Below are 16,735 nucleotides of genomic sequence, written 5' to 3'. Positions count from 1 at the left end.
CTCATGCATACTAAGCATGTGCTCTACCACTTGAGCTATACCTTCTCTGCCAGTGTTGATTGTTAATACTACTTCAGCTGGGTTTACAGGAAGAGGAAAGGGAGATGGTACAGCTGGTGTCACAACCAGAGAGTGAGTGAGGGTACTCGCTGACTTACTCACAAGGCTGTGACAATGAAGCCCTCTAAAGGGAGCTGGAAGGGAAAGGCACCTTGGGGAGTTCTGACCCCACACTAAAATGCAGGTTGCTCTGAAATAGTCTTTCTGTTGGGAGAGGGCTGGTTATTCGGTCATTTGGCCTGATCCGTGTGTCTTCTCTCTCGGCCCTGCAGGTGGAGCGCTTAGAGCGCAGTGTGAGAGCTGCTTGCAGACTCTGAGAATAGACTCATTATCAGAGCGCAGAGTTCCATGGGGATTGGTGGACTCGCCTGGCCGACCCCTTCATCATATAGATGGGGATACTGAGGCATAGAGAGAGTATTTCAGGTTCCCACCTGGAGAGCCATGACCAGTGGGAGTCAGGGCCTGGCCTCCTGGGTTTTGGTCCAGGGCTTTGCAATTCAGTGTGACAGTCCAGGCAGCCACTGGCCCTACCGGTCCCTTTGAGAAAGCTGGAAGAAGGGTTCCATCCTCTCAGCTGGAGGGTGTGGGCTGGACTTCAGCCTCACTGGCTCCCTTGACCACGCGCCTCCTGCTGGGCACAACCCATGCCCTATATGTGGCCTGATAAGCTGCCTGCTCTTCCCAAAGCCAGGATGCTGTGCATGCCCTCAAGGACCACCCAGAAGCCTATTCTATGGGGTGTGGGGAGTCAGAGGGTGGCTTCCTTCATCCTCCAGAGGCCTTCCCCCTTCTCCCCTGTGGTTCTTTTGCTGGGAAGTGGGGGAGGTCTTTATCCACCTGGGTCGCTGACCCTATTCCTACCCTGACTCCATCACCCCCTTGCCCAAAGCCCATTCCCCGGTGTGCCCAGCAGCATCCTCACCCCAATTTGACATATTTCTCATATTCCATTTGAAGAATTTTTTGCATCCTTTGAGTTTTCCCAGGAGTTTCTTAAGCCAGTTCTTATTAGGACAATTCTGTCTTAACTCCAGGTCAACCAGTGCACTTTAGAAGCTTCTGAGAAGAAATAGAAGACCTTGGGAGAAAGTCACTCATGTGTAGAAGTGGCAATCCTTCCCCTGTAATTAGGAAAACACTAGCATCCAAAGAATTTCTCACTCTCTTTATTTCACATTCCCTTTCATCTTCCCCCTGCCCAGAGGAGGGGGACTCCTGGGGGGACTTGAAAGTGTAAATGGGGGCCTCTCTCTAGAGCATCCCTCAAAGGATGCACTGAAGAACTAAAGGGTTGAATAATTTAAAAGCAAACCGTACAACCCCTGAAAAATAGAATTATTAACTTCTCTGGAAAGGGAAGGTGTTTCAAAGCTGGAAACAGTGGATGACATAACAAAAGAGTAGGTGGTGGGTTTAATACATCTAAATTTCCATATATAAAACAAAACAAAACATCATGGAAGGAAAAACATGCCTGAAAGCTTTAAAAAATGCACCATTTGAACCAGTAATTCAATTTCTGGGGAGTCTTTGCTAATGAATAGACCTTAAATATGGAGTTTGGTTATGCATAAAGTTGTTTATTGTAGAATTATTTACGAAAGTAGAGGGAAAAAAGAGAAAATAACCAAAATATGCTGAGACTGAGGAATGGCTAAGCCCATTGAAAAAAAAATATCATGAAGTCGTTTTAAATGTTGTTTCTAGAAACGTTCACTGAGAGGCAGTGATACAATATATTAGCATTGGCAATATAGGCTTGGGGTCAGTCAGACCTGGGTTTGAGACCAGGTGCGACCTGGATAACCCTGGGACAGCTCTCTCTGTAAACTTTAGTTTATAAATCTGCAAAATGGGGATAATGATAGTACCTACATCATAGGGTTACTGTGAGTGTCACATGAAAGAATGTTTATAAAGTACTTAAGCCCTCAGTTGTCACATGTTATGATCATTATCATCATTTTTGCATAACAAAAAATTACCTATGCTCATTCATTCATTAGTTCAGCAAATAGATGTTGAGGTCCTGTCTGTGTCAAGTGCTGCTCTAAACTCTGGAGATAGAGCAGTAAGTAAGTTAATGCTAAAGGCGAAAAAAAAAAACCAGAACAGAAGGTAAGCATGCAGCACCAGCACAGATATGTTAAAAATAAAAAGATGCCCAGGGGAAAAAAAAGATGAGAAGGAAATAGACCAAGACATTAGCTATAATTGTCTTTGGACAGTGAGGTCATTGAGGGGGGGGTCTGTCCTCACCACCCCATTTTCTTTAATGAGTATGACTTTCTTTTATGAGTAGTGATGGAATTTCTGTGTTTTTAAAAAGTCAGAGAAAAATGTTGGAGCATACTGATTAATCTTTTATGACCCAGGATCATGCCGTGATGTGGGTGTTGTGAAAAGCAGGGCACTGCAGTGAAGCGTGCCTCGAAGACCCCCCCCACACGTCCTGCTTCACTGCCAAGCCAGCCTCACCGCCCCACGTGGGAACACCACAGGTCATGTGCTGATTTGCTTTGCGTATATCCACGTGGCACAAAAAGGTGTGCAGAATCAAAACAGAAAACAGCAAAGGCAAAAAGGAAACACCCCAGAGGGTTGCAGCAGATGGCAGGGTCTGCAGAACCATGAGCAAATGAAATACTTATTGGACGTATGACAGTGAGGAGGCAGCATCAGGGGACCAGGGGGAGGGGACTGGGAGGCAGTCTTTGGTGGCCCGGAGTTTCCGCCTGTGGGACTGAATGGAGACCCCGTGGCCTGGAGATGGACAGGAAAGCATCTTCTCTCTCTCCTACAGGAATGGTCCTCTGAGGCCTGGCTCATGCCCTTCCGCCCTGGAAGCCTGCCTAAGCCCCGGGGACCTCTTCTTACCCCATCCTAACTTCCTGTTTGGAGAGACCTCGGCAGCACCTCTGACATCATCCTCCTTCCAAACTGTGGGGACGCACGGAATCTCTGTTGCCTCTGTCTGGGCACCCACTCCGGGGGGGGGGGACCCCATGGACTGCTTGCATGCAACACCCAACTGTTTTAGCCAGGATTTCTTCCCTGCATCAGGCTGCTTTTCATGCAAGAAACAGTCTTTTTTCCCTTTCTGTGACCCACTTAGTTATCAAAGGCTTCATTCCCTGGGGAGATTCCAGGAAAGCGGCACCCCACTGCTCTGGGGCGGCCAGGAGAAGGCTCCAAGGGTCAAGGGCACTATCTTGGTTACCAGGCCTGCTGGGTGCATGTGTGCCTCCCTTCCCTCTCAGGTGCTCGCTTCTCGAATTTCTAAATGGGGTGAGTAGGGGGCTGGGGGCCGGCTGAGATCAATGCCTCAGCTCTGACAGTGATGTAAGCTCTCTGCAGCCTCAAACCAGGCTTCACGGTGGCTCCTCCTCATCCCACTTCACAGGTGGGATGACTGAGGTGCTGAGACATTAAGCCACGTGCCCAAGGTCACCCCACTAGTAGGTGGTGGACTGGCATGCAAAGCAAACCAGGTGCTATTGACCTGTCTGCACAGCACATTTTAGGAGACCAGCTTCTCTTTCCTCTATCCTGAGGTGCTGCTCAAAAGGACACAGAACTGGGGGACCCACAGCCTGAGCTCTGGCCTTCACCCAACCCCTTCAGACCTTGGCTAGGTTCTTCCATTTCTGGGTGTGGTGGGCAGAAAAATGTTCCCCACCTCCCTGAAATGTCTGCGTCCAAATCCCCAGAACCTGGGAACAGGCTCCCTTACATGGCCAAAGGGACTTTGCAGATGTGCTGAAAGAGCTTGAGAGGGGAGACGAGGCTGGATTATGCAGGTGGGGCCAAAGAAACCACAAGGCTCCTTCCAGCGGGACACAGGAGAGCCGGTGAGAACAGGGGGCACAACAAGAGCAGAGGTGCGGGGTGTTTGGCACTGCAGGCGCTGCCGGCCCTGCAGACCGGGATGAGGTCGGGAGTCCAGGAAGGCAGGCAGCCAGTAGAAGCCGGGAAAGGCAAGAACATGATTCTCTCTGAGAGCCTCCTGAAGGAAGGCAGCCATGCTGACACCTTGATTTGAGGACTCCTGACCTCCAGAGCTGTGAGATAATCAATCTGTGTTGTTTGGAGGCACCATGTTTGTGGTAATGTGTTCCAGCAGCAACAGGAAACAGATAGAAGGGCACCAGCTGCGCCCTCTGTGAACAAGGCAGCTTGGCCACATTGTGCTTCCTCCACCAGCAGCCAAGTTCAAGCTAGCGGGGCCTGGAGTTGTTCTGACTGACTACGTGGACTTTCTTTGGGAATCTTGACCCCTGGCTGTGCTTTTTCCTTCCTGGAAGGAGGTGTTGCTTTGTCTTTGGTGGCACTAGAGGGCTGGCCTGTGACGAGGTCGGGGAGGAAGGAGTGGGGCTTTGCAGGGCAGACCTTCTTGGGGGTTGCTGGGCCCTTGGGCTGGCCCTTGACTTGAGACTAGTTCCCTAAAAGCCGAAACTGCCCTCTGGCTCCCGTGCAGAACTGAGGCCCTCGCTCCAGCCTCCTCTCCTCAGCATGGCCTGGGCTGAGGGTGTCTCCATGAGGGCTCTGCTCTCCATGTGGCCCGGTTCTCTCTTGTGTTCCCAGCACTGATGCGGTGACTTACATGGAGCAGGTGCTCAAGAATTGTGTATATGAATGATGCAGTGACACACACACAGAGACACAGACAGCTCAGCAAATCACATGGTTATCTCTATACCTGTACACACACTTAGGCACTGTATACAAGTGCACACACACCCCGATAGGAATGTGCACACACACACAGATGTGCACACACATGTGCTGTTGAGCCCTTGTTCTGGAGGAAGAGGATACTCTGTCCCCCTGAGAGAGTTGCAATGCTGGCTAGCTAACAGGGCCTTGGAAGTTATTATGAATCCACAGGCACTGGGGGCTTCCCTGTGGGGCCCAGCAGCTGAGGGGGACCAGGCAGGAAGGACGGGCAGATCTCCCATTGATAGTTGGTGGGTAGCCAGATGTTGGCTGCCGTTGGTGGGTACACACACCTGCACACAATGGGATCTGGAGCTGGGCATGGGGAGGGGACAGGGCCCCCTGCACAGATGTATGCATCCACCTCCCTCCAAGTGGAGATGAGCCTCTGAAGGTTAGACCCCACATCACAACCCACATGGGATCCTGGAGGAGGCCCAACTTCAGGGCAATTATGGAAACGAGGAAGTGCAAGGTAGAAATTCCCACTGGTAAAGAAACAGGAGAGGGATGGTACCGAGCAGAAAAGAGGCCTGCTATGGAGTTGGAAAGACAGGGTTTGGGTCCATGTCCCAGCTATGTGACCTGGGCTGGGTCATGAGTGTCAGCTTCATCATCTCTGAATTGGGCCAGTGAAGGCACCAAGTGGTCAGGGCTGGAGGGAGGACTGGAGGAGAAAATGAGAGTCAGGGGCTCAGTTTGTTGCCGGAGAACTCCTAAAGGGTAGCTTAAGAAAATGGAGGTACTCAGTCCAAAGTCTACTCAACCCATCCTAGACTGGAATAACCAGGGAGGCGGGGAGGGGTCCTCTCCAGCTACCTCCCATCAGTCAGTCCCACGGTCTAGAATCCTGCTCTGGGTGGGCTGATTCCTGGGAGGGGTACGACCCATGCTGACATGGTACTGGCTTGCTGTGTGACCTTGAGTAATTGCTTTGCCTCTCTGAACCCCAGCTGCTTCATTCTCTTCAGCTTGGAGAGACCTGAGGCTCAAATGAGACTGTGCATCTGAAAGTCTTAGGAGAAGTGAGGCATCCTCACTTAGCTGGGAGCATCTCTGGTCATCCTTGGACATTCATATTGATGATACTCAAGCTGACCCTTGAGTCTCTGACCACTGTCCTCCTTCCACCTCCTGCCACACTAGGCTCATGGGTGTTCACTGAGGCTGTTGACAGGCTCCAACAGCACCAGCTGGGCCTCTGCAGGCCTGGCCTCAGGTGCTCCCACTCCTTTCAAATTCAGGAAAAGACCTGGGTAAAGTCCCCAGCAAGCATGTCTCCCATGGCCTATATGCCCTGGGTATTGAGATGGAAGGAGCCCCCAGATGCTTGGAGGGCATCCTGGTTTCTGCCCTGCTGTGCGGTCCTTCCTGGAGGTAGAAGCCTGGGGAAGCCCAGTTTCATCAGGAAGCACAAGTCCTACGGGTGATGCAGGACCTGACCAAGTCCACGTCCCCGTTCTCTCACCTGCTGGCCGGGAGCTCCCATGGGGCAGGGCCCAGATATATTTCACCTGGTCCTGGGCACTCAGCACTGGCTAATAGGCTAGGGATGCTGACATGGAGGGTAGGTTGGGGCTGTGAGGTCCCAAGTCACTGGCTCAGGCTCCACAGCCGTGCGCAACTCCTTACCCCCCCTTGCTAAGGGAGGAGGCCCGGCCCCATCAGGGCCTGGTCTCCTGCCAAGTCCACACTGTGCAGGGTGAGTGTGGGGTGGCCATGGTCTTGAGCCGCCACTGCGGCTGTCCCACCTGGGGCACCAGTGCTGGGTCAGTGGGCAGCCTTGTTTCCAAGCCCGCCACACCCTCCCCTGACTCATTCCGAGACAGCATTGCCACGAGGGTTTCTGGCCTCTGAATTTACCTTTGGTTTGGTTTCTGCTCGGGCAGCTCAGAGCAGTTTTGTTTTTAAGTGCAAACCCACAGAACTGCTTTCCCCTTTCTCTGATCCCCCAAAACAAACAAAGGATGTTGGTCTGCATTTTGGTTTGTTTTGAAGCTGAGGGAAATGGGTCACCTCGGGAGCTTCGAGGGTGGCCAGGCGGGTCAGGGAGTGTGAGGGTGTCTGGGGAGGGGGTGGCTGGTGGCTGGGGTGGCACCTCACTCCCTCAGAGGGCAGGTCGGCCAGCCTGCCCTGCGTGGGTCATCAGCCATAGGGATACTTGGAGCTGGGGACTCGTCATGGGGCCAGGGAAGGGCCCCACATTGAAGGCAGCAGGCCTGGGTCAGAGGTGTGGCTCTGGGTGATACTAGGCAAGAACTGCCCCTCTGTGAACTTAGGTTTCCTCCCTGGTGAAATGAGGGATTGGGCTCTGTTCCACTCTGTGTCTCCCACTCTCAGTGGGGGGCAAGGGAGTTATCCCCCATCCAGAGCCACTCACGGCATTGACTTCTGGGGTCCAGCTGAGCAGTCAGTCCTGGGCCCATTAGAAAGTGTGTCATATCCTGCTGGGACCTTATATCCTGCTGGGACCTTGGCCGTCAGGCCTGTCTCCTCCAGCCCCAGCTCCCCTCCTCCATCTTCCTGCTGGTGTGGTAGAGGCTCCCACATAGCCTGGGGCTATAATCCACGGATGTGCCCCATTGGGCCTGTGACCCCTCCTGTAAGGTATGCAGGTACCTGAAGCAGAAAAGGTAGTTCAAGGAATTTTCAGTCTATAGGCAGGAAGACCTCTTTTCTGCTACTTCCCAAGGAAAGAATTCACCTGAGCAAGGCGAGCTCCATCGTGCCCAGAGCCTGCAGGTGGCCAGAGACGTTGAGAAGGAGGCCCTGGGCTGGCCAAGTCCTTGAACCACCAAGGGAAGGGGCCAGGAGTGATTCCCCTTGAGTGGGTCCAGTGGCAGCGAGATGAGCAAAGTGCACATGTTTATTCTAGAATAAATGAACTGGATCCCAAATATTTTAAATTTCTTTATTAAAGTCCATCTGTTTGGATAACTCTTAATCTTTTGTATTCTTAATCTTTCAGGTGAAAGCTATAGACTCTCTTCTTGGGGAAAAAATTGCACACACAGAATTTTGGGCCAGATTTGAAGGGTTTCATAACACTCCATGTTGCATTCTTGGAAAGTTAAGGTAATTCAGGTACAGATGCCTTCTTAGAATCTCCTCTTTCTTGTTCAGGGAGTAGGCACTACTGAGTAACTGGGGTTTTCTTCAAGGGCATTTCGAGATGGGTACCACCACTTATTTTAAGGCATGAGTGTTGCCCTCTTAGAGATTACTCTTGGTTGCCAAAGGGAAAGGTAGCATTCTTGTTACCTTGCCTGGGAACTAAGCCCCCTCCTCCCCCGGGCCTTTGGAGAGGCCTATTTTGGTGTCCCTAGAGCTCCTGCACCCAGAAGGGGTGTGCTGACACCCCTTGTTTTCTTGGTTGACCAGATCACAGGTGTGGGGAAATTTGCTCCGTTTGTGAGTGAGAGAGGTGCTGTTTCTGGGATCCCCTGCCGCCTATTAAGACCCAGGCGGCCTCCAGCCAAGAGCAGCCTGGAAATCTGGGGGAAACGCCCCTAGGCAGACATCCCACACTCTTAGGATGAAAAAACCTGCTAGAGGCCAGAGGCTAGTGTCTGCACCCTTAATTTTAAGGATTTGGTCTCCTCCCAGCGACTCAGCAGGTTGAGAACCGCCCATCGCGCCTTTGCATTAGCTTATAGCGCCATCTGGTGGCCAATTCTCTAGCAGCAACCAGGTCTGCATTTGGCTGTAGAAGGTGGTCAGCCGCGGCTGCGCGGAAGAGTCACCAGAGGGCGCTTTTGGAAGTACTGCCTTCGGCGGGGGGGCCATCCCAGAGCAATTAAATAGTCGTCTCTAGGGGTGGGCAGGCACCCCTTGTTTTCTTGGTTGACCAGATCACAGGTGTGGGGGAGAGGTGCTGTTTCTGGGATCCCCTGCACCCTACTAAGGCCCAGGCGGGCTCCAGCCAAGAGCAGCCTGGAAATCTGGGGGAAACGCCCCTAGGCAGACATCCCACACTCTTAGGATGAAAAAACCTGCTAGAGGCCAGAGGCTAGCGTCTGCACCCTTAATTTCAAGGACTGTCTCCTCCAAGCGACAGCAGAGTTTGAGAACAGCCCATAGCGCCTTTGCATTAGCTTCTAGCGCCGTCTGGTGGCCAATTCTCTAGCAGCAACCAGGTCTGCATTTGGCTGTAGAAGGTGGTCAGCCGCGGCTGCGCGGAAGTCACCAGAGGGCGCTTTTGGAAGTACTGCCTTCGGCGGGGGCCCATCCCAGAGCAATTAAATCGTCGTCTCTTGGAGTGGGCGGGCACCCGGGTGTGCAGAACTCTCCAGATGATACCAATGTGAAGCCAGGGCTGCGAATCACTGCAGCACCAAAAGGTTGGTTCCCGGGTCCTTTGCCAGCCCTCGAGGAAGGGTGGGTTGAGGTGGGGAGAAATTCCAGACTCTTTCTGAAGAACATGCTTCATTTCCCTCATGTGGGCCCGCTGCAGTGCTGTGACAATGTGTGGCATGCAGGTCAGCGGGTCACGACTGGGTCCTTAGAGAATATTGTAAGTAAAGAATGTGTCTGTGACTAGGCCTTTACCTCAGTGTCTGTGGACATTTTGTTGGGGTCCACAGGTTTTGTACTACGGACATTTGCTCATTTTATGTTTTGTCTCAGTGATAATATTTACAAGTCAACATAGACACACCTTGCATTACCTGGCAGGCTGTTCACTGACTTTCTCTTCAGAGGTTTTGTGGTCTACGGTAGACTTGCAGCTTACTGTCATACTGATGTGCAGAACTACTTTTTTACCGGCTGATTAGCAAACGGTGAGGACTTACTTGGTGAAGCATGTGTTCCAACCAGGCAAAAGCTCAGGGAACACACCAGATCATTCTACAAATGAAGGTTTTATAGCAGTTTGAATCAAGAAAAGTAGGCTTGGGAGAATTGAGTCATCTTTCCAAAAATCTTTTCATGTTTTCAAAACAACACTGTAGTTATTTTGAACTCATAAGCACCTGCCTCATGCTGTCCTACATATATTCACATTGTGAGTGATGTTTGGGGGTAGGGTGTGGGGAGAGGAGCCACTGGTATTTGGGTGAGAAAGAAAATCTCCACTCTTGATCTGGGCAGTCAAAACCCCGGAAGCTCTGCTCCTGCCCTTCTTCCAATCTCTTCTCATACTGTTAACACCCTCACTGGCTTCACTCCAGCCACAGTCAACCTTTTTTGCTTATCAAACATATCAAGCTTGTTCCCCGCTCAGGGCTTTTGCACTTGCTGTCTGTTTTGCCTGGTCCACTCTTCTGTCAGATGTTTACATGGTTTCCCTTCTGAGTTTGCCACCCTAAGTAAACTAGAACACTTATCTAATTCTTCTCCCCATTTCATGTTCTCTGTTGCACTTTTCACTCTTTGAAATAATATATCATTTATATATATTTATTTGTTTCCTTGTTTATTGTTTGTAAACTCCATGCTTTGTAACTCTTTGAGGATAGAGGGCATATCTAGCATTTATTACAATAGCACAGTCCCTCACACATAGATGTGATTTAATTAATTCTCTTTAAAAAAGTTCCTTTATTTTGAAATAATTTTAATTGTAAAAATAGTACTGAGAGTTCAGATGCACTTTCACTCTGCTTACCCTAATACCAGTATCATTTATAATCACAGTAAAATGATCTAAAAAGAGGAATTACTATTGATACAATACAATTCACTAATCTACAGATCTTAACAGAACTTCAGTTGACTAACTAGTGTCCTTTTTTCAATCCGGAGATTATATCCTGTTTTTAGTTGTCTTGTCTCTTTATTTTCTCCCAATCTAGGATTGTTCCCCAGTCATTCATGACTTGACACTTGAAGAGTATTGGCCGTTTGTTTTGTGACTGTCCCCCGGTCTTTCCCGATTAGGCTAAGGTCGTGCGCACTGGCCAGAACACGTGGAAGTGGTGCCGCGTTCTTCCCTGAGTGTGAGGTCAGGAGGCACGTGTGCTTACATGTCTCATTACTGGGGATGATAACTTTGATCATGTGGTTAAGGTGGTGTCTGCCAGGTTTCCTCACTGTAAAGCTACTATTTTTTCACTTTGTAATTAAAAAATATCTTGAGAGGAAACACGTTCAGACTATGCAAATATTCTATCTCTTGTCATGTTTTCGCTCACTAGTTTTAGCATCTGTTGACAGTTCTTGCCTGCAACAATTACTGTGGTGTTTGGCAAAGGGTGACTTTCTATTTCCAGTAGTTCCTCTACATTTATTAATTAGAATTCTAAGGTAAGGAAAAGTTGTCCCTTCTACTCCATTTGTTTATTTAATATTTATTTATATCAGTATGGATTCATGGAGATTTATTTTATTCTGTGGATTACAATTAATTAATATCCTTATTTGTTGCTCAAATTTTCCCAGGTCTGGCAATCAAGAGCTCTTTCAGATTGCCTCCTGTGTACGCCCATATACTTTTTTCTTAGCAAATTTGTAATTTCTGGAATCACAAAATATACCAGTCTCGACTTATACTGTCCCTGCCTCAGCCCTGGCGGCAGCCATTTTTCCAGGCAACCCTGGTTCCCTCTACTGGAGCATGGTGCTTACAAACCAAGATCTGGGGACCAGGTGGACTCATCGTTACTGAAGTATCATTGCTTCTAAGCCCTGTCAGTGGACAAAGCTGTCCACTGTGTGTAGACACATACGCCCACACCTCCATCTCTTTCTTTTCTCTCTTTCTCTTAAACAATCGTGAATTTATATTGATACCTCTGATCCCAATTCAATACCCCAGGGTTTATTTTAACTTTCTTTCCTTTCCTTGTTTGTAACTCCTTTCTTCAAAAGTGAGAGCCTTGGTCCTCATTATCCACATGTACTTACTTATTTTCTTGTTCCCACTATACACAGTCTATTAATTTCCTAAAGTCACTACAACAAATTACCACAAACTGGGTGGCTTAAAACAACAGAATTTTATTTTCTCACAGTTCTAAAATCATGGTGTCAGCTGGGTTGGTTCCTTCTGGAGGTGCTGAGGGAATATGTGGTCGTGCCTCTCTCCCAGCTTCTGGTGACTGCAGACAGCCCTTGGCGTTCCCTGGCATGTGCCTGCGTAACTCCAGTCCCATGGCCTCTTCCCCGTGTGTTTCTGGGTGCCCAGTCTCCCTCTTCTTTGTCTTATAAGGACACCAGTCATTGGATTCAGGGCCCACTCTCATCTCAAGGTCTTTGACTTGATTACACCTGCTCAGACTCCATTTCCAAGTGAGGTCACATTCATAGGTGCTGGGGATTAGGACTTGGACCTATCTTTTTTGGGGACACAGCTTAATCCACTACACACACAAAGTAGTTTTAGAGTTGCTGACCCATACTCTTCTGAAAGGCAAGTTTACCAACTAAAATAAATGGGCACAGTTCTCTTTTTGTCTGTGGTCTAACCACGCGTAGTCAAAATCATGTTCTCCAAAGTTACTTAGATGAGCTCTTTTCTTCCCCTCTTTCTGGTGTGACTGGCTCTGTTACTTGTTTCTAATACAGGTGAGTGCAGTCGTTACTGTCTTTATTCAGTTTGGGTCTCCCCCGTATCCTGGTTGTTTTTCATTAACATTTTTGGTATATGAAATATTACCACGGTTTTAAGACTCAGAACTATACAAAAAGACAAAGTCAGAGGGGAGGCACTCCCCCATCATGACTTCTGCCCATTCCCCTTCCCTCCTCATCATCATCCGTTCCCATCCTCCCATGTAGGTAAGCATCTCATTAATAGTGTCTCCTTCCTCAATGTTTTTTCTTGCACAATGAGCAGGTATACACATATTTTCTTATATTCCCTTCTTCTTTCCATGAAAAGGTAGCATACCATAAATACTCTTTTATGTTTTTGTTTTTTTCACTTAACATCTCTGGGGAATCAATTGGTATTAGTTTCTTCATTTTAAATTATAGCTACATACTACTCCATGGTGTAGTCATACCATAGTTTATTCAGCCATGTGCGTAAACATTTAGTGGTTTCCAGGATGTTGCAATTACAAACAATTCTGCAATGAATAACCTTGTGCATACATATTTCACATCGGAGGTGTAGCTGCAGAGTAAGTCCTAGAAGTGGGTTCCTGGGTCAAAGGTGAGAGCAGATGTAGTTTTGTTAGGCAGTATCATAGTTTCCTAACCCTGTAACAAACTGCCACAAATGCTGTGGCTTTAAGCAGCAGGAATGTATTGTCTTACAGTTCTGGAAGCCAGAAATCTGAAATGGTCTCACTGAGCCCAGACCAAGGTACTGTCAGGGCCATGTTCCCTCCAAGGCTCTCAGAGAGAATCTTACTTTCTTGCCTTTTCCAGCATCTAGACCTGCATCCCTTGGCTCATGGTCTCTTTTTCCATCTTCAAAGCCAGCATGAAGCATTTGTCAGCTTCCCACAGATAATACATGCTTGTTTGAACTAAGTGAATTTGATCCCTATACATTTACTCCAAGTCTTCATTTTCCCATCTATAAAAGGCAGGGAATAACACCAGAAGGTCTGCAAGGTTCCTCAGTGTCTAAACTCCTGTACCTGGGTTTAGTTTTCCCTTGGTCAGCTGGGATGCTCAGTAATGGCTGCCTCTGCGTCTGACATGGTGGTCACCCAGGGCTGCACTGGGCAAAGGGCGAGGTCCTTGCAGTCTGTCTCCTGAGTGACAAGTGATGGTAATGAAAGTGGTGGGTGACTGGAGCCCTTTTCCTGTTGGGTCCCTTGGGCTCTCTCCCTAGGGGTGAGAACTCGTTCCAGGTCTGGGCCTAATTCACGATTCTAGCACAAATGGAGAGCTGAGGGGAAAGCTTTTCTACCCTGAAACCTGCTGACCTGAGCTTTCTTATTATTAGAGCTGCCAAACAAAACCTCGTGAGGCAGTGAGTTTCCTGTCACCAGGAGTTCTGGACAGAGGCTACATGACCAGAAGAGATCAGGGGGATCTGTGCATTATTTGGGGCCTCACTGGCCGGCATGGTAGGAATAGCCGTGTGTGCTCTTTGATGCTTTGTGCTTATCTCTTACTTAAAAAAAAAGTAAACTTTTAATTTTGAAATAATTATAGATTAACAGGAAGTTGAACAGTAGTGCAGAGAGGTCTCATGAACCCTTTACCTAGTTCCTCCCAATGGTTACATCTTACGTTACTATGGTGCAGTGTCAAAACCAGGAAATTGATGTTGCTACAATGTGTATAAAGTTCTAGGTCACGTTCTCAGATGTATAGATTTGTGTAACCACTACCACAATCAAGATACAGAACTACTCCATGACCACAGAAATCTCTCATCTTTATAATCACACCCACCACTCTTACCCTCCATCTCTAACCCCTGGTAACTACTAATCTGTTTTCCGTCTGCATAATTTTGTCATTTTGAGAATGTTATATAAATGGACTCATACACGTGTGCTATTTAAATTGAAAATTTAATTCATTAAAATTAAATCAATTAAAAATTCAGTTCCTCAGTCACACCAGCCACATTTCTAAGCTCAATAGCCATAGCTGACTACTGACTTCCATATTGGACTGCACAGATGTACCACTGCTTCATCACTGCAGGAAGATCTGTTGGAAAGTGCTGCTTAGGGAATCAGAGCAGATCCATGGTTCACAAATGCTGATTCATAGACCACATCACCCAGAAGTGTCTTGAAACAGAGATTCCTGAGTATATTACTCATCTATTGCTGCTAAATAAATGTAGTGGCTTGAAACAACAATCAAACTTTATTATCTTGTATACTTCTGTAGGTCAGGAGTTAAAGAGTGACTCAGCTGTGTAACTAGGCTCAGAGTCTCATGTGAAGTTCATGAAGTGTTAGCCGGGGCTGAGGTCATCTGAAGGCTTGGCTGGGCCTGGGGGCCTGGCCTGCACAGTGACTCACTCACATGGCTGGGAAGATGGTGCTGCCTCTTTGGGGTTGGGGTGACCACTCATCTCCATTTGCCCAGTAATAAGAGATTTCCTGGGATATGGGACTTTAGTGTGAACACAGACTGTCCTGGACAAAGAGTACAGTTGTTGGCAGGAGGATTCAGTTCCTCCCATCGTGGGCCTCTTGCAGGGCTACTTGAGTGTCCTGATGCCATGGCCGCCGGCTCCTTCCGCATTGATCCTAGGGAGAGCAAGGCAGGTGCTCCAATGTTTTTTCTGACCTGCCTTGGAAGTCACATGGCATCACTTCTTCTGCATTTTTTCATTAGAAGCAAGTCACTAAATCCTTCGGTCCACATTCAAAGAGAGGGGAATTAGGATCCACCTTTTGAAAGGAAGATTGTGAAAGAATAATTGGACATATTTTAAACCTCCACCTGAGATCGTGATTGGGCAAATGGGATAGGGCTCAGGAATCTGCACTTTATCAAGGCTCCCCAGTGTGCAATCAGGTTTGCCCATCTCAAGGTCTTGTCCCACCATAAAATAGTGGTCATCCCACTTACCTCAGTAGCACTCACAGAGGGAACAGCGGGAGGGCAGCTCCAGGCCGGTGAAATTGGTGAGCTGAGCATGACTCCTGAAGCTCTACATGAGTGACCTTTCCCACAGTATAAATGAACAACAGTCGGGGAACCATTTAGAAAATCAGCCCTGCAACACTGACCACGGTTACAAATGATCGTCACCAAACTAGACAGCAACAAAGGAGAAAAGCTCATGACACAATATAGATACTTGAGTGGCGGTTGAAATGCTATAGCAATGCATGGACAGAGTCCGGAGATGAGTTTATTATATTAAAAAAAAAAAACGTAGTTGCAGTTATAGTAGGTGGGGGTGGGGGAGAGAATTGTGAGTAATGTGAAGAGATGCATGTTATTTTATTTTTTTAACTAAAAGTTTGCTTTATTTTTCTGTTGAATCATGTACTATCTCCCAATCACAGTTAGATTTGTTTTATGCCTTCCAAACTTCAGCACAGTTAGCACCACCTTGTAAATAACTGAATGATAAATTAAACCAAGTCCCAGTGGTTACACGTCTAGACCGTTAGGGTAATCAGGAGCTCTTATTTGTTTGCTTTAGCTTTTAATTCTTGGTTGTATCTCCAAATACAAAAGAGCTGAGAGGCTTCTACTGCACCAACAAAGAAACTAACAGCAAACAGACTCCACTTTTTTGGAATAATTACAAGTGGATATCTTGACCAAATGAACCCTGTTGCCATCAAAACAGCCGATTGAGCTGTGCTGAGCTTTTCTGCGGGTCTGGCCATGTCAGCCAATCCAGCACACACCAAGCCCCATTTCATAATTGGAGCCCAGGAAAATACTGTTCTGGGCCCTGCTGGGTGGTTGTACACGGCCTCAATTTCTCAGGCAGCAGGAGCTCCACTCTATCGAGGACTCGCTGGTAGGTGGCCCGCAGGCCGGCGGCTGACGTTTCTTCCGAGTGACTGTGGGCAGCTGGGTGGGAGCGTGGCCGTGTGCTCGCCCCCGGCTGACAGTGAAGGGCAGCTCCTCACTTTCCACGGCCACAACGCCTCACTGCTCACGTCCTCCTTGCCCCCAGGGCGCCCTTCCTGTGGCTCAGGCTGCCCCCCAGCCAAGAGGTACATGTTAGTGTTACTTATATTGTCTTTTCATTAAAAGAAGGCTCCTGCTTCAGACCTCAACTGTCACCTTTCAGAGGCTTTTCCAATCGTTTGGTTAAAGTTGGGCCCCTCTTTCATTTGATATCTTAGTGTTTGTACCCACATAGCACTTGTCATATTTGAATACGTTGTTTATCCCAGCAGCCTCTGAGCTCCCTGAAAAAGGCAGAGACTCTGTTTTTGTCTCCCCTGGTCCCTTCAGGGCCAGCACAATGCCTTAAGATGCTTGTTGCTCAGAAACTGTTAACTGAGGCATAATTGAGGTCTGAGGGCAGGAGGAGGGAGACGCGGCAAGTGAAGGAGGCAACGGGAGCCTCTCATGGCTGCCTGGGGGGATTGCCTGGTTCAGTGGCCCCTGATCCGGGGAT

General features: G+C 48.4%; 1 long non-coding RNA gene and 1 pseudogene across 1 annotated transcript in view; one reads left to right on the top strand and one right to left on the bottom strand.

The window, feature by feature from the left end:
* LOC116662705 overlaps positions 1–4,786 on the top strand; it is a 28,078-nt gene extending 23,292 nt beyond the window's left edge. Inside the window, exons 2-3 of the long non-coding RNA XR_004318712.1 lie at positions 2,439–2,609; positions 2,867–4,786. This is a non-coding gene — a long non-coding RNA (uncharacterized LOC116662705). The remainder of the gene's footprint in view (positions 1–2,438; positions 2,610–2,866) is intronic.
* A 10,244-nt stretch (positions 4,787–15,030) lies between these two features.
* On the bottom strand, positions 15,031–16,331 carry LOC102523138 (annotated as a pseudogene).
* Between the last annotated feature and the right edge of the window lie 404 nt (positions 16,332–16,735).

This window comes from Camelus ferus, chromosome 3 (assembly GCF_009834535.1).
Source record: "Camelus ferus isolate YT-003-E chromosome 3, BCGSAC_Cfer_1.0, whole genome shotgun sequence".
Taxonomy (NCBI): Eukaryota; Metazoa; Chordata; class Mammalia; order Artiodactyla; family Camelidae; genus Camelus; species Camelus ferus.
This window is presented reverse-complemented; position numbering and strand designations above follow the sequence as displayed.